Source organism: Lutra lutra, chromosome 1 (genome assembly GCF_902655055.1).
Source record: "Lutra lutra chromosome 1, mLutLut1.2, whole genome shotgun sequence".
NCBI lineage: Eukaryota > Metazoa > Chordata > Mammalia > Carnivora > Mustelidae > Lutra > Lutra lutra.
Genome location: NC_062278.1, coordinates 218,100,215 through 218,117,606, shown reverse-complemented (window position 1 = coordinate 218,117,606; position 17,392 = coordinate 218,100,215). Strand labels below are relative to the sequence as shown.

The 17,392-nt window shown below is 55.5% G+C and overlaps 1 protein-coding gene across 3 annotated transcripts in view; it reads right to left on the bottom strand.

Moving 5' to 3' along the window:
- The window catches only part of CERS4 (ceramide synthase 4), a 33,147-nt gene extending 18,490 nt beyond the window's left edge, over positions 1-14,657 (bottom strand). The window contains exon 1 of one of the 3 annotated variants that reach the window (XM_047704791.1): positions 14,576-14,657. The gene's annotated coding sequence lies outside the window, so the exon portion shown is untranslated. Of the gene's footprint in view, positions 1-13,621; positions 13,916-14,575 lie in introns of those variants that run through there. The other 2 variants (XM_047704809.1, XM_047704801.1) reach the window with 2 other exon arrangements.
- Between the last annotated feature and the right edge of the window lie 2,735 nt (positions 14,658-17,392).

Below are 17,392 nucleotides of genomic sequence, written 5' to 3'. Positions count from 1 at the left end.
ATGGGGGCTCAGGGAGTTAAAAAAATAAAATAAAAGCAAAATGTGGGGAGCCACTAATGGCCCCATACGTCATTTAGGCAATGGAAAAGCACCAGGAGAACTCGGATTCCACCCAAGTCAGAGTCAGCTTCAGACCAGCCCCACTGGAGACAACCAGAAACGCTGGCCGACATACAAAAAGAGACTACTTGAAGGCCCAGGTGCTGTGATGTCCCCACATGGTAGCTACCAGCAGCATAGGACTATCTGAATTGCAATGAACTGAAATGAAACACAATTTCAAATTCAATTCCTCAGTTGCACACAGCAAAATTTCTCTGCTCAAGAGCCACATGTGGCTTGTGGCCACCAGATTTGTGCAGGTTTGGAACATTTCCATCCTTGTAGAAAGTTCTACCAGGCAGTACTGCTCTAGAGTGACCCCAAAGAGGTAGTAGTTGGAGCGGAGTCTATACCTGGCATATGGGAGGTGGGTTTCTCATTTGTACTGCTCTTTGCTGGAAATAGAAACTGGCTTGAAAAATGAGAAGAGCCCAGAGAGATCACAATTGCTTAACAACAGGATGGAACATGAAGGAAGGGAGCGAGTCTGAAAAAGGAAGTTCCAAATTCTACACAAAAGGTCTGTGCACGTCTCCTGCTAAGCCCTGAACCACACATGTGCAGGGCAGACTCCAACCAGGCCAGCTAAGGCTAAAAGAAAGGAAGAGAGATTTCACCTGCCACCAACCATGAGGACAACAGACTTTGGAGCCTGAGTCCAGACAGGTTAACTGCCTGATTAAAAAAAAATAATAAAAATTAAAAAAAAAAAAATTCAGTGCTCTCCAAAGGAACATAACAGAATCCAGAGTCTCCATGATAACATCTTGATGATGTCCAGAATACAACCCCAAATTACTTGATCTTTGGAGAAACAAGACAACACGAGCCATACTCAAGACAGAAGGAAATTAACAGGGACTAACATCTGAGGTGACCAAGATGTTGGAAGGAGCAGATACAGATTTTGAAGCTATTATGATCTATTCAAGGATGGAAAGGAAAAAAATAGCTCCTAATGAATGAACAAATAAGAAACCTCAGTGGAGGGGCACCTGGGTGGCTCAGTGGGTTAACGCCTCTGACTTCGGCTCATGTCGTGATCCCAGGGTCCTGGGATCGAGCCCCGCATCAGGCTCTCTGCTTAGCGAGAAGCCTGCTTCCTCCTCTCTCTCTCTGCCTACCTCTCTGCCTACTTGTGATCTCTGTCTGTCAAATAAATAAATAAAATCTTAAAAAAAAGAAACCTCAGTGGAAAGGTAAAAAAATGAACCAAATGTAAATTCTAAAACTGCAAAAATGCAATACTTGCAATTACAAAATCACACGTGGGCTTGATAGCAATCAGGATGATTGAAGAGTTAACAAATTTGGAGTTAGATAATAGCAAATATTCAAACTGAAGAATAGAGAAGAAAAAACAAAGATAGAATAGAAATGTGTCATCTGGTGGGGCACCTGGGTGGCTCAGTGGGTTAAGCCTCTGCCTTCAGCTCAGGTCATGATATCAGGGTCCTAGGATCGAGCCCCACATTGGGCTTTCTGCTCGGAGGGGAGCCTGCTCCCCCACCCTCTGCCTGCCTCTCTGGCTACTTGTGACTCTGTCAAGTAAATAAATAAAATCTTTAAAAAAAAAAAAAGGAAGAAAAAAAAGAAAGGTGTCATCTAGGAGATGCTGGGCTGGGCTGGCTCACACAGAAGAGCATGCAACTCTTGGTCTCAGGGTCGTGAGTTTGAACCCCATGATAGGTATAGAGATTTTAAAAAGAAAATTAAATACATAAATCAACTTTGGGGCATCTAGCTGGCTCTACTGGTAGAGCCTGTGAGTCTTCATGTCAAGGTTGTAAATTTTACCCCCAGGTTGGGTGTAGAGATTATTTAAAAGCAAAATCTTAAAAAAAAAAACAAAAAAACAAGCGCCATCTGGAAATAGTGGTGCCATCAGCACAATGCTGTGAAGGGACTTAAGGCTACTAAGTAGCACACTTAAAAATGGTTAAAATGGTAAATTTTTTAAAATGGTAAATTCTATCTTTTGTATGTTTTACCACAATTGGGAAAAAAAACCGGGCACAGTCTCAGTGACCGTTGGGACTATCAGAAGATCTAACAGGCCCAACAAGAGAAAAGAAGAAGAACGCGGCAGGAAAAAATATTTAAAGCATATGAAGACTCTGTATTTTTTCCCACAGCGACATATATGTACATGAACTCACGGAAATAGGCCATAAGGATGTAGTCTATGCTCAGAGTTAGTGCATCAGGAAGTCAGGGAAGGGAGGAGCTGGTCTGCTTGTTTTGTGATTCACTGATTTTTACAAGGAATGTTTCACAGCGACATAAATTTTTATTGATTTATTATTTTTTAAAATTTTATTTATTTGAGAGGTAAAGAGAGAGAGAGAGAGAGCAAGTGAGAACACAAGACCGGGGGAGGGAGGAGCAGAGTCCCTGCTGAGCAGGGAGCCTGATGCGGGGCTTGATCCTAGCATGCAAGGATCATGCCCTGCGCCAAAGGCAGCCACTTAACCAACTGAGCCACCAGGTGTCCTAATTTTTAAATTGTGGTCAAATACAAATAACATAAAAATATACCATCTTAACTATTTCTGTGTGTACAGATCGGTGGTATTAAGTATGGTCGTATCATTGGGCGACCATCATCACCATCCGTCTCCAGAACTTTTTGCATCTTGTAACACTGATACTCTGTCCCTATTAAACACTAACTCCCCACTCCTCCACCCCTGACCCTTGGTCACCTCCACTCTGCTTTCTGTTTCTATGGATTTGATGACTCTAGGTCCTTCCTGTAAGCAGAATTGTACAGTGTGTCCTTCTGTGTCTGGTGTCCCTCACAGAGCATAATGTATTGTAGCAGGTGTCAGAACGTCCTTCCTTTTTTTTTTTTTTTTTAAAGATTTTATTTATTTATTTGACAGACAGAGATCACAAGTAGGCAGAGAGGCAGGCAGACAGAGAGGAGGAAGCAGGGTCCCCGCTGAGCAGAGAGCCTGATGCTGGGCTCGATCCCAGAACCCTGAGATTATGACCTGAGCCGAAGGCAGAAGCTTTAACCCACTGAGCCACCCAGGCACCCCCCCCTTTTTAAAGATTTTATTCACTTGACAGAGAGAGAGAGAGATCACAAGTAGGCAAAGCAGCAGGTGGGGCGGCGGGGGTGGGGGGAAGCAGGCTCCCTGCTGAGCAGAGAGCCCGATGCGATGCGGGGCTCCATCCCAGGACCCTGAGATCATGACCTGAGCCAAAGGCAGAGGCTTAATCCACTGAGCCACTCAGGTGCCCCCGGAATGTCCTTCCTTTTAAGGTTGAATAAGATTTTAAGGCTGATAAGGTTTTAAGGTTGAATAAGAGTCTAGTAAGTGTAAACATTAAAGGTGACTTTTTAAACAGAAAATCATATTAGTACAAAAGGAAAATAAAGGTTTCTGCCGAAGGGGTGGTTGGTGGAGGAGATATGGGCTCAGAAGTGACATTAGCTGTCAACCAGCTCCCCACCCCAGCTCATCATTACGAAACCGATTCCCAAACACCATCATCCCCTCCAGCAAAGCCACTACCCACCTTCCAGGGCAGAGACAACTGTGGGTTCCAGGTTGCACTCTGATGGCACCTTCTCCACCCAACCTGGTCTAACATGTGCCCTACTCTTTCCCACCAGCTGGCCACTGGGCCCCTCTGCCACTTCCTGGTGACGGCATAGATGGAGGCAGATTCAGGTACGGCCAAGGAGCCCCAAAAGCCAGGCTGCTTTCTGGGACAGCAGGCCTTGACCACACCTGTAGCAGGGATTGCCCAACGTACCTGGGGTGCTGGTACTATGCCAGGTGCCACCCAAAGAGGTTTACCCACGCAGGCCCTGTGCCAAGTGCCCTGCCTTCCTACCTCGGAAATGTTGTTAGACATGCCCTGAGGAAGATGCTATCGGCATCCATAGTTCCTTTTTCCTTTAAGAAGAGAGAATGCGTGTGCGGTGGGGAAGGGGGTGGAGAAGAGGAGGGGCAGATGGAGAGGGAGAGACTCTTGAGAAGGCGTCATGCCCAGCACAGAGCCCCACACTGGGCTTGATCTCATGACCCTGAGATCATGACTTTAGCTGAAATTAACAGACACTCAACCCACTGAGCCACCCAGGTGCCCCAGCGTCCCTATTTCATGGATGAACTGAGTCTCGGGGACCCTGAGTCATCTACCCAGGGTCACACAGCTGGCATCTGAACTCTGCTCTATACCACTAGGCATCCCAGCTGGACCCAGGCTCATGGAACCTCAGCTCCTCCGCAGCTCCTCTGGCATTCTTGGAAAGCAGAACCTGCCTTTGAACTCGGGCTCCACTCCATCTCCACCTGCCTGCTTTGCACTCTGCCTAGTTCCCTGGGGACACATGCCCCCCACTTCCATGGTTAATCACAGTGGCCAATTCTTTGTCTATGTATTCATGACCCCCCCCCATTGCATATGGGACCCCTTCCAAGAGCTGTAGCGTCCTAGTGCCCCTCTCTGCTGTTCTGTCTCTAATCCACGCTGGTTTTCCGCCCCCCTTGGCCCCCAATCCAGTCCTGGACCCCCACTGCCATCTGCTGTGCCTGGAAATTGCACGCGCCTGGGATCTGCCATGGGCACAGGTGCACGATGGGTTTCCGATTTCCGCAGCTCCCAGGTGTCTCCCCCAACAAACCGCTAAGCCAAGAGCACCTGACTGCTCCGTGCCCAGACACACCACAATCAAGATCAAGTCACCCTGCACCACAGTGTGCACTCTTCCTCCCAGGGCTTCTTGGCTAAGGTCCCACCTTCCACCCAGCCTTTGCAGACAGGAATCTGGGAGTTGTCCCGGAGTCCACTGCACATAGCCGGGCCGCTCGGCCCCTCCTCGCCTGCTGCCACGGTGTCCGCCTGCTACGTGACCACCGAGCAGGTCCCTTCCCACTCATGGCCCACAGCGACGCCCTCCCCTCTCATGTCACTAACTGGGGCTTCCTCCCTGGGCTCCCAGCCTCTGGGTTTTGCCCAGGCTGCCCTTCTAACCTAAGAATCACAGCCTTGGCTTGAAATCCTGCAAACATTTCTGCCCCCCACAGCGCTGTGCCCAGGCTGTTCCCCCTTTCTGCCTGCCAAATGTCTTCCGCTTCTTCAAGACTCTGTTCTCACCCTCGTTGGCCAGGAAGCCCTGCCCAGTGTCCCTGGGCCGGACTGGGGGCCCTCCCCTCCATCCCTCCCACAGCCCGGTCACTGGTCGGCCCCAGCCTCTCCCATCTGCGCGCTACGCACCCACCAATCTCCTCCAAAAGGCTCGCTTTGTTTTAAAGCATGTTTATTTTCAGAAGAAACTTTCCCTCCCTCTCCTAAAGAGAAAGTCAATGTCACTGTCCCACAGTAGCCATAAGACAGATACAATGAAAACAAGATGACATTCAGTCCTGACCAGAGCTGGATACTGGCGAGGCTGCCAGTCCAGTTGGCCAGAGCTCTCCTGGTTCGAAGGGGAGGGTGGCAAGTGCCTGTCCCTAGGCCTTAAGGTACAGTGGGGACGTGAGCGGCTCAGGCTGCGAGGTCGCCAGAAGGGAGCCAATTCTGTGACCCCTCCTTGAGCGTGGGCTGTCCTTGGGTTTCAAAGGTGACGGAAATGTTTCCCCAAGAGCTCCTCAGTGGCTGAGACAGGGCGGAGTAGGGACATCTTCAAGGGCAGGGGGGTTGAGGATGTTGGGGTGGGCAACTGATCTGGGAACTCCCTGCCTGGGCAGGAATTTGGGGATATGCAGCCCAGTGGTGGGTGGGGCCAAGAAGAGCCCTTGTGGGCGAATTCCAGATGTGGGACTCCGAGAAGGTGCCTTTTGAACACAAAAAGGGGTGATGATGGGGAAGGGCAGGGCCTCGAGGGCTCTGGAGCCCCAGCACCCCCCCCCCCCCCCCCCCCCGGCACTGCCTCCCTGCCCCGACTGCCATGCTTCTAAACATGGGCTCACGCCCTTGTCCAGGTTCCAGATCACACAGCTGCCAACCGTGAACCTCAGGTCCACACACCTGGGCAGATCTGCTCCTGGGGGGGTGGTCTCTGGCCAGCAGCCCCTTCTGTGAAACTCTCACCATCCTGTCTGCCTGCCCAGAAAGGGGATGGAGCCTGTGCGGGGTGCCTGTGAGTGCTGGTCGCCCTCTGGGGGCCTGGGCTGGGGTCCCAAACCTCATGCGATGAGCAGAGAAGGGCCCCTGCTGCCAGAATGCCAGGCTGTCCGTGGGCCCTTTAAGGACCAGAGGTGTTTGCGTAACTAGAGGCCAAGCTGCACTTCCTCTCTGATGATGACCATGACCAACCGTTGAGGGCAGCCCCTCCTCTCAGATGGGAAGCACACAGATGCAGCCAGGGGTGCAGGCAGGCTGAGCGCTCGTCCCCACCCTCAGCAGCACACAGCTCAAAGGACAAGCCTCCCCTCCCCTCCCTGCCGACCTGGTCCCCCAGGGACCTCCTGCAGACACCACCCACCCACATCCATGGTTCTCAGCCAGGGTCCGTGGCCAGATTCCCAGGGTCCAGTCGGATTTCAGGAACATCACTCTAATGCAATCCCTGGATATCTCCTCGGCCTGAGTCACTATTCGCCATCCCTCCAACCCTTCAAAGTAAGTAGCCTGCCGGTTGCTGCTTCTAGGAAGCCTTCCCAGACTTCCGGGCTGCACCATGGGCTCTCCATGCCGTCTGCTTTATTTTGCCTTGTAACGATGTATCTCTATCTCCCCAAAGAACGGGGCGGGGGGCTCTGGGAGGGCAACCAACGGGGTTCGATTCCTGGCTGTGTCCACTGTCAGCTCCAACTCAGGCCTCGGTTCCAACAAGACCTCCTCAGAAGACAAGACCCAGGTTACATCAGCACAGGTAAGGCAATGAAGAATGCCTTCACAGGCTACGAAGAAGATGCTACTGAAATGTACAAAGGGCAGCGCTTCCAGAATATTTCAGGAATAATAGAGGCATCCAGTCTGTGTGTCCTGGGCAAGAATGAGCTACTCCAGATGAAAGCCAGTGGCTTCAAATGTCCACGTAGTAATGGTTTCTAAATATTCTCCGCCCGATCTCTAGGCAGTATTTGAGCAATGCTGTGCAAATGACTTATGTACCGGTTGGATTTCCCAAGGTCCCAAGGCACGACCTCTTCACCTATTTCCAGAAGTTTAATCAGTGTGTTCATTTGGTCCTACCTCTACCGCCCAAGGTTGAAACAGGTTGAAACAGGTTGAAACAGGTTGAAACTAGTAAGCAGCTCCTGCTCTCTGGCTTGCTCCTGTCTCAATCCAGAAGTTACTGCAAGCATCTTTGACATGTCATCAATGCCAAAGCCAAGGCTCTGACGGGTACCCGCGGCCCCACGCTCCCTGGAAAGTGCTCTGAAAATCCGCAGCCCCAACGGCCAGCTTCACCGAACGTGGGACCAACCACTCAGGTGTGTAAGCGAGAGACCTCGTTCCCTGAGCCCGTCCCACAGACTCTTGGATTTAATAAGCAATTCCTATTCCCTGCATCGCAATATTTCTCAGGAGTTATATAAATTTCAGGGTGTAAAAAAAGGCTACAAGTGTCAAAATTCACCATCAGTCCTTTGCCAGGAAGAACGACCCTAGAGGAAGCACAGGGATGGGTATAACCTGGCACCCCCCCCTCCCCCCGGGGAACCGCCTCAGTCTGCAGACCCGAGGGACCTCCCGACTCTCAGTGGAGGAGAACCGGACATCGGTGTTAGAAATGAAGCATCCTAAAGGGTCATGTCATTTGGCCGGGGTTCATGGTCTATCAAAAAAATTTCCTTCTTGGGGCGCCTGGGTGGCTCAGTGGGTTAAAGCCTCTGCCTTCGGCTCAGGTCATCATCCCAGGGTCCTGGGATCGAGCCCTGCATTGGGCTCTCTGCTCCTCGGAGAGCCTGCTTCCTCCTCTCTCTGCCTGCCTGCCTCTCTTGCCTACTTGTAATCTCTGTTTGTCAAATAAATAAATAAAATCTTTAAAAAAAATTTCCTTCTTATTCAAAAGTGAAAGGTTTGAAATCTATGAAGAGGGGAAAAAAACGGGACCTCCTTAGAAAGGCTCTGCCCCCCTCCCCCCACTCTTAACACGTTTGTGGAAAATTCTAGGACTGTGTGGGGGAAAGTTCTAAGAGTCCTGCCTCAGGGTCTAAATTACCACCAACTGCTTCTGTCATCCACATTTTGCAGCTGTGTAAACTGAGGCACAGAATCACCCAAGGGCACAGAGGAGAAGGCAGGGGGCTGGGATTCAAAGGTTATTCCATCTGTCTCCAAAGGCTGCCTCCTTGTCATTGCTGCACACTGTGTGCCTGGAGCTGAGGTCCAGGACAGGGTGAGGGTTAGGGGTGGCAAATACTGTACATTTTATTAATTGATTTCATTATGCTCCGTAGTGGAGAGAAAAACAGGATAGGGAAAAGAGATCAGGAATTGGGCAGTGGGGACTGTGATTTTAAACGGGAAGGTCAGGATGGTCTCCTTAAGAAGGTGATGCTTGGGGCGCCTGGGTGGCTCAGGGGGTTAAGGCCTCTGCCTTCGGCTCAGGTCATGATCCCAGGATCCTGGGATCGAGCCCCGCATCGGGCTCTCTGCTCAGCTGGGAGCCTGCTTCTGCCTCTCTCTCTCTGCCTGCCTCTCTGCCTACTTGTGATCTCTGTCTGTCAAATAAATAAATAAAATCTTAAAAAAAAAAAAAAAGTGATGCTTGAGGGATGCCTGGGGGGCTCGGTCAGTTAAGCATCTGACTTCGGCTCAGGTCATGATCCCTGGGTCCTGGGATAGAGCCCCACATCGGGCTCTCTGCTCAGTGGGGAGCCTGCTCTGCACCCCAGCTGTTTCCCCAGCTTGCGCTCTCTGGCTCTCTGTGTCAGATAAATAATAAAATCTTTAAAAAAAAAAAAAAAGGTGTTGCTTGAGAAAAGAGATGAGGAAGCCATGGGCATAGACCACTCCAGGCAAAGGGAACAGGCTGTGCAAAGGCCCTGAGGATGGGCCACAGGTAGTAGCTTCAAGTGATCCAGACGAAGCCCACAGGGCTGAACAGAGGGGTATGTGGAAGACGTGAGGGCAGGGAGGTGACAGCCCTATATTAAAGCCCACCCCAGTCAACATCACCGATGGAAAAATGAGATCCAGAGGCTGAAGTCTGCAGAGCTTGTCCTGCCTACTCTCCCCTTCTGTCTCTGTCCTTGTCCCCTGAATCTAAGAGGGGAGTCAGTCTCCCTCGCTCCAGCTGTAGCTCCATGGTGCCTGCCAGGATCATTGTCATAGCTGAGCCGGGGCCAAAGGGAGCTGCCCTTAGGCGCACCCATCCCCAGTTTGGAGAGGGGTGGGGTGGGGAGGACAGTGGCAGCCACAGGGCCCTGGCTCAGCGGGACCACCGATTTCCGTTCCAGAGTCCAAGTATCTGCATCCTCTCATTAAAGCATCTGAAGCTGCTAAGGTTTGGGGACACGCCTGGGTCAGTGGCGAGGGTGAGTAGGGGGACAAGATCCAGGCAACCAGGCCCTTGCCCACATGCATGCAGGGAGTCGGGGGCTGGGTCCTTTTTCCTCCACCTGAAAAGGGAGTGTTGGCAGGCTAAGGGCGGGACCATCCTCGATATACAGTTGCATTGGTTTTTGCCACCTGCCATCTCTGTCCCCTCCCTGAGAGCATCCTGTTCCATATTGAGCTCTGTGCCCTGCCTGGCCTGCCCACCGCGTCACTGCTGCTGCCCACCCCCTCCTCCTGCAGTCTTCTCCCTGCCTCCGTACCCCCTACCTGTGCTCTCTCCCTGGCTGCTTCACTTCCTCAGGGAAGTCTTCAAGGTCAGTGGAGCTCCCATCATGGGAAGGGGTAGACTTGCCCACCGGGAAAAGGGGTGGATTCTCTTTCTTCCTCCTGCCAGCTTCCTGGGCCACCAGGGTTCCTGGAATGACCCCTGCACTTAGGGGACAAAGCACCCCGCAAACGGCAAAGCAATGGGGCTCCACCCTCTTACCCTTCAAGCCAGGACCCTCCCAGGGTCTGCTGTCGTTGGACTGGGGCCCCCTGAGACCTTTGCTCTCTTCATCTGCCCCTCTGCCCATGCTCCCCCTTGCTCACTTCGATCCAGTCACGCTGTCCTCCTTGTTATACCTCCAACATGCCAGACCAGCTCCTGCCTGAGGACCTTTGCACATGTTGGTGCCTCTGCTTGGATGGCCCTTCCTCCAGATGTCCACCTGGCTCTTCCTCATCCAGGTTTCACACCCATATGTGCGGCATGTATAAATGACAGACACGGGGTAGACAGAGGTGGGGGCAGGGGGGGGGGGTACAAGCACAGGCTAGAGGGGCTCTCTCCAGGGTGTGGATGGCACGGGCTTGGCCCCTCCTCAGATTCACAGTCATGGGATCCTGGAGCAAAAGATGGGATTGGGAGCCCAAGACGGGGCAGGGAGAGAGTTGAGCTCCTGCGCATTCATTGTGGGGAACTGGTGGGATCGTCTCATATTAACAAAGGTATGAGGTCGAGATCGAAGGAGGAGAAAGACCTCCTCTATGCCACTCTGGTCTGAGCCCATTCAAAGTGTGGCAAAGAAGGGCCCATTCTGGGATGCCTGGGTGGCTCAGTTGGTTGGACGACTGCCTTCAGCCCAGGTCATGATCCCGGAGTCCCGGGATCGAGTCCCGCATCGGGCTCCCAGCTCCACGGGGAGTCTGCTTCTCCCTCTGACTTTCTCCTCGCTCATGCTCTCTCTCACTGCCTTTCTCTCAATAAATAAATAAAAATCTTAAAAAAAAAAAAAAGAAGGGCCCATTCTGAATGGCTTGGGGTGGAGTGGGCAAGACAGCCAAGTAAGGGAGGAAGACCTCTCTCACTGAATTATTCAAGCAGAGGATTCAGAAATGCAGCTGAGCTGACCATTTCCTCCTTTTTGAAGCCCTTGCTCCCCGGCTCCTGGCTTGCCACCTACTGTTTCCTTGTGCCCTCTCTCTGCCCGATTCCCCCCAGGTGGGGATGTCTCCCAAGCTCCAAGCTTGCTTCTTCAAAGCCCACCCTGCACCTCGCATCCACCTGGGTGTCTAGCAACATCACAATTTTCAGACGCACCTGAGCCTGCTCCCCAATAAACCACCTGCTCTCCAATCAGCCGCTGCTCCACCACCCCCACCAGCACTCTCTCCAGGATCCCAACACTTCTTCATCCCCACCTCCATCTGGACCAGTGAGGTTGCTTCCGGGCTGGTCTCTTAGCTCCTCCACATCTCTGTACCCTGGTCTCTCTGCCCTGTTCACTCTGAATCATCCTTAGTAACCCACCAATGATCACCTCCTCCAAGAAGTCTTCCCTGGGGAGGCTCACCCCGGGATGAACCAGCCACACTCCTCCGGGCTCCCTCCCCCCAGACATCCAGGCATCTGGGGATGCTTATTAGCATTCAGGTGCTTATTAGCAGCCCAAGCTGTGCTCACCTCTGCAGCTCACCTCTGCGGTGATGACTGCTATTAGTCCCATTGTACAGAAGCAGCTGAAGCAAGAAGGAGGTGAAGTCACTAGCCTGCGGGCACTGAACTCAAGCGGGCAGGACAAGGTCAGAGGCAGCCTCCAGACAGCAGGAGAGAGGACAGCCTGTGGTGCCCAGATAAAAGGAGACTGTCCCCGGGCGCCTGCTTTTCTGTAGGTATCCTGAGGGTGGTGGGAGGCCCATTCCTGTCTCCCCCTCACCTCCTGGCCAACTAGCCCAGGGGCTCCTGTGCCGAGTGATCACTCCAAGCCAGGCGCTGGGCCAGCCAAACACTTTACACGCCTGACTCACTCCATCTGCAGAAGGCCCTGGTCTGGAGGTGGGCACAGTTACATAGCGCCCCCATTTCTCAGAGCAGGAAATGGGGGCTCATTACACTGTGAACTCCTGCTGGCTCTGGTGCCCTCCCCCAGTCCCTCAAGGCCAGAGGCCGTCACTGGGATCAGCCAAGCCCTTTCCTAGCCAAGGCTTCCTTGGATCAGAACAACACTCCCAGGGATAGGTTCTACTGACCCATTTTACAGATGGGCAAACTGAAGCTTGGAAAACTTTCCCCGGAGGTCACGAGGCCAGTTCCACCACCAAGTGTCCCAGCTCATTCCTACCGCCTCTTCGCTCCCCTCTCAAGACACCTCCACTGGGAGCAGGTGAGCTGGGAAAGCAGGCAAGGAAGGTCCCAGCTTGGCCTGTGGGGACTCAGGTGTGCTGAGTGAGTCTCCTGGCACCCATGCCCCAGCCACGTTTATTCACGGCAGCTGCTCTTGGAACAGGCCTGAGTGGAGGCTGGGGACCCTGGGACCTTCAAAGGCAACCCCACACTCCAGAATGTCTTTCTCCCGAAGCCTCCCTAAAAGAGATTCAGGTCACTAGACTGGAGCCAGCTTGACCCCTGCACTGGGCTGAGGGAGACCTTGCCTGGGTGTGGAGTCCGTCTCCGGGAGCCTCCCCGGTCAGGTGGCATTTCACAGGTTTTGCAAGTCAGACTCAGCCACGACAGCCCCACCCCACCTGCGTCTCCCTCAGTTTCCCCATCTCAACAAGGAAAGGCCCGTGCATACTCCCAGCTGCCAGCTCCAGAAATCTCCGCTCGGGTTCCTTCACGCCCCACTTCTGAGCAGGCAGGGAACACAGAGGATGTTCTTCTGCCAAAACGTACCCCTCCTCCCCGCGTCACCCCCTTTCCACCACCCCTTCCGGTGGGGGCCAAACCAGCAGCCTCCTGCCGGGTTTCCTCCCATCCCCCCGCGCACAGCAGGGGCTCTTCCTAAGACACGGCAGGACCGGGTTATTCACTTTGCTCTGCGCCGCCCCCCGTGACCCCCCCAGACTTGAGAATGGAATCCACTCACTCCCCGCCATCTTCGAGGCGCGGGCCAACCTCTTCCCACCTCCAAGCCTCCCTCCCCGAGCTCCAGCCAAGCTGGCCTCTTTTCTGCCCTGCAAACACACCACGCTGGGCCCTGCCTCAAAATCTTGTCGCTTCCTGGGCCTCAAAACCCCTCGCGGGCTGGTCCACTCAGGACCGGATGACACCCTCTCGGAGAATCGCTCCCGGACCCTTACTCCATCTCCCCGAGGTGTTGTCCTCCCCGCACTCGGCGCGGGCTGGAGTGATCGCAGCCTGTTTACACGGTGGCTAACCGTCTACGCAGCCCGGCTGCGAGGTCAGGGCCCCGGCTGCATCCCCGGCGCGGGCACGTCGGTGGCGCCCAGCAGGTACCCCGCATGGTTTCCCTGGTGCCCGACCCACACTCGCGGCGCGCCGCTCGCATTCACACGCCCGGACTCCCCCGCGTCGCCGCGCCGGCTCGCCCCGACTCCCTCCGGCCCGTTTCGCAGCCTCGTCCCCGTGCTCACGGCGCGCCGACCCTCGGGGAAGCGGGTCTCTCTAGGGGCGGCGGCCCGGGCCTGGGACCGGATGGGAAGCCCCGAGAGGCCGCCCCGGGCGGGGTGATGGGGGCCGGGGCCGCCATGGCCGCGGAGGCGGGGCCGGGGCTCGCCGCGAGGGTGGCGTTTCCCGCCGCGTTCGGGGCGCGGGGCGCTCGCTTACCTGGGGGCACGGCAGGGGCCGGCGGCGGACGCGGAGAGGAAGGAGCGCGCGCACCCGGCACGCGGCCGCCGGACTCTGCTCCCAGCGCGGCCTCTGCGGTGGGGCCCGGCGGTAGGCTGGGGTGGGGGGACCCGGGCGGGGCCTGGAGGGGCGGGGCCTGGAGGGGCGGGGCCGGGGCAGGCCCGGGCGGGACGCGGGGTCCTGGCGGGGTCCTGGCGGGGCTCGACCCTCTCCGCCAACGAGACCGATTGCTGGACCCCAGCCCCGCGCGGCCGGCCGGGCCTAGCTCCGCCCCCCCCCGGCCCGCCCCCGACCCACCCCCGGCCCGCCCCCGAGGCCCGCCAGGAGGCGCGCTTGGCGGAGATCCAGCAGCAGGTCTTTTGCCTGCGCTTTATCTCTCGCCTTTGAACCCCGCGCGGCCCGCGCTCAGTCTGGCCCACGGTTCTATTCCGTTCGCGGCACGTCCGCCCGACCCCTCCCAGGTCCCCTCTTCTGGCCTGGCTCTGACCCGCCCATCCGCATACACACGGCGGACGCCGTGATCCGCGGGATCTCGCGGCGGGGCGTTGCTGGGGGACGCCCGCGCTCAGTCTCAGGCCTAGAGGCCCCCTCGGGTTCCTCAAGCCTGGAGACGTCTCCCAGCTCGCAGGCCAAGACGCCCCAGTTCGTGGTTGTGAGGCCGAAGCGTGCGCAGGAGCCAACTGCGGGGTTGGAAGGTTGGGAGTGGAGGAGGTCAGCCAGGCAGACCCTGGTGGGGGGCGGGGGTCAGGAGGTAGAGCTGTGGAGAGAGGCAGCGTGGGTGGTGGCGCAGTGTAGCCCGGGACCCTCTCTTGTCAGGTGCAAGCGAAAGTGGCCCAGGATCAGCAGCGCCCCAGAGCGGGGAGCCCGGGCCAGCCTCCAAGGGAAGACAATGCTGGACGAGGCAGAGGAGGTCTGTGAACCCCTGTGTCCCACCTGGCGGGCTCATGGTCCAGCTGTTCCCGGCTGAAGGGAAGGGGTTCCAGAGCGGCTAGGCCTCCTCATCTGGAAAAGCGGCTTCACCTTTGGACAACAAGCCTCTCCTTGAAGCAGATCCAGGGCAGGTGAGGGAAGGCCCCACCTTCTTGGCTGTGGGGCCCCAAGCAAGTTGCTTCACATCGCTGAGGTCTGATTTCTACACGTGGGATAGCGAACCTGCGCCTCCCAACCCAACTTTGTGTCTTTCGCACCTGCTGTTTCCTCCACCAGACTGTGATTTCCCTTTTCAAATGTGTGCATCCTTCTCCTTCAGGCCTCAGGGCCCTCTGCAGAGCACCCCACACCACTACCCCCAAGAGCTCCTTTGTTCATAGGGGAGAGGAAGGGCCATAAAGCTGCTTTATGGCGTTTAAGGCGACATCGCCTTGCGCCTGTGGGTGCTCGGAGCCCAGCAGCTGTTTCTATTCATAGTAAAGGGAGACATAGTGGGATGGGGGAGTCCAGACCCCAGGAGAGAAGCAGCAGATCCCTGAAGAAGTGAAGGGGGAGGCCCCTGAGAGAGATGTGGGCCGAGGTCAGAGAGATATTTCAGGCGGGAGGTGGGGTGGCTGGAGGGAAGGGTTAGCCCGCAGGAAGAGATGCTGGCTGAGCTTTTTGCCTTTGGGCTGCTGCTTGGCTGCTTTATGCCCTCCTTCCCCTACCCCCACCCCATGGGTGAGCATGGAGTATTCAGGATGGGCTTCCTAGAGGAGGTGACCTCTGAACCTGCGAGGTGAATGGAGGGGGGCGTCAAGCCGAGTTAGGGTCCAGAGGTGAGTGAAGAAGAGAGGACAGCCACCAAAGGCGCTTCAGGGCTCTTCCATGGGAGACATAGTCAGACTTCATTTTCGACTCTGCGGTGGGTGCTTCTGCGGCCCAATGGGGGAGGGGGGTGCAAACAGGAGAGAAAGGAGGGACTCCAGAGGGATGTAGTGGTAAACTGGCCAGGGCTCTGGGCATCAGGGGAGGCCGGGACCTGGTTGGCAGGAGCGGAAAAATGGGAAGCCCATTGTGGGGTGTCTGGGGAGGGGCAGCAGGGACCCTAGGGAGGCCCAAAGCTGGGACCTGAGGGAGACAGGGGGAGCCCCTTGCCTTTCCTCCAGGTGTCCACACCTTTTGCGCTTGAATGGGAGGCAGAAGGGTAGGACCAGGGCAGCAGAAGCCCTGATCCAGGTGGAAGAGGCTAGACTGTTCATTGAGACGATGGAGAAGGGGACCACGAGCCAAGCAAAGCAGGTGCCCCTAGAAGCCAAAAACACGTTCTCCCCAAGAGCTTCCAGAAGGAATGTAGCCCTGCACACACCCTGACTTTAGCACAGGAGACCCGTTTGGACTTCTGAGCTCCAGAACTATCAGATAAATGTGTGTCGGTTTTTTTTTTTTTTTAAATGTGTGTTGTTTTAAGCCACCAAATGTGTCATCGTTCATCACTGTTGAAAAGGAAACTCACACAGACCCCCATCCTCCCATCCAGAGACCTACCTGATTGCACTCTCAGGAACCCCTCCCCCAACACACACATCTGCACTCCCTTTCCAAATCAGCAGCCTGAGGTCCCACCCAGGTCAGACCCCCAATCCCCCCCCAGCCATGTGCCCCCACATCACCCACCCCCTCCAGAACTCTGGTCGCCTCTGGTGGTCTCCAGGGCTGCTGCACCCTTGTTCTAGCAGGGTGAGGACTGAAATCCCAGATGTCTGTTTGTCACTGCCTCTCTGTGCCCTGCGCTGCCCAACTCATGCCAGGCCTGTTGCCCCAGGCCTGTGGCTGACTGTCCTCCCTGGCCCAGCCTTTGCCAGTCAAGACTTCCATTCACAATGGCGGGGGGGCATGTTTGTGCTGTGTGACCTCGGCTGGGTGATGCAGCCCCTCTGAGCCCCGTGGTGTGCTCATCTGTGGAATGGAGGATAACCAGACCATCTAGGGGGCAGATACCTGGAGGGACCTCTGTCTCCATGCTTCTCCATCCAAATGGCCTGAGCCAGGGCTGGGGAGTGTTACAAAAGGTGGGATGGGGCGTGGAGAAGACTTTGCACTGATTGTTCCTTCTGCCTGGAACAACATTGCCTGTGAGTCCTCCCTCCATCCCTTGGATCTTTAGTGAAAGGTTCACCCTGCACGACCCATCCCACCGTCTCCTTGCCGTCCCCCTCCCCAGCTCTCTCTCCTCAGCCCTCCTCCCTCTTGGGTTTTATATCCTGTGCCTGATGGCTGCCCCCAGAAAATGTTCACCCCTCAAGGCTGGGGGGGCGTCCATTTTGATCTTCTGGTGACCGTAACATCAGGAAGGGGGCCTGGTACACAGTGTCTCACAGATGGTCTTGAAGGGCGGGGAGAATGGGGAGAGGCAAGGTGAGAAATGAAGTCTGTCCAGGAAGGGCTCAGAAGGGAGCCTGCTGGGTGTGTCTGTGAGTCTGTGTGTCCTTGTCCATGTGCCTCCAGGTCTGGGTCTCTGTGTGTTTCTGTGTTTCTTTGTGTGTGTTTGTGTGCAAGCATCTGAGCATGGACGCAAGCAGCCTCAACTTCTCTGGCTGCCTGCAGGGGTGGGGACACGGGAGGGAGGAAGATGTGCTTTTCTCCCTGGAGCAGCTCTGTCTTCTTCTAATTCTGCTGCTGCCTCTCCAAGGGCCCTCCCAGCTCCCCAGGGGCAGCAGGCTAATCCTCTTGAGTTGAGGATGCAACATCCCCCCACCCCCAGCCCCGTTGGCCTGAGGTTCCCAGCAGCCAGGCAGGGAACAGCATGACTGCGTTGACTCCAGGCACACACACTGGGAG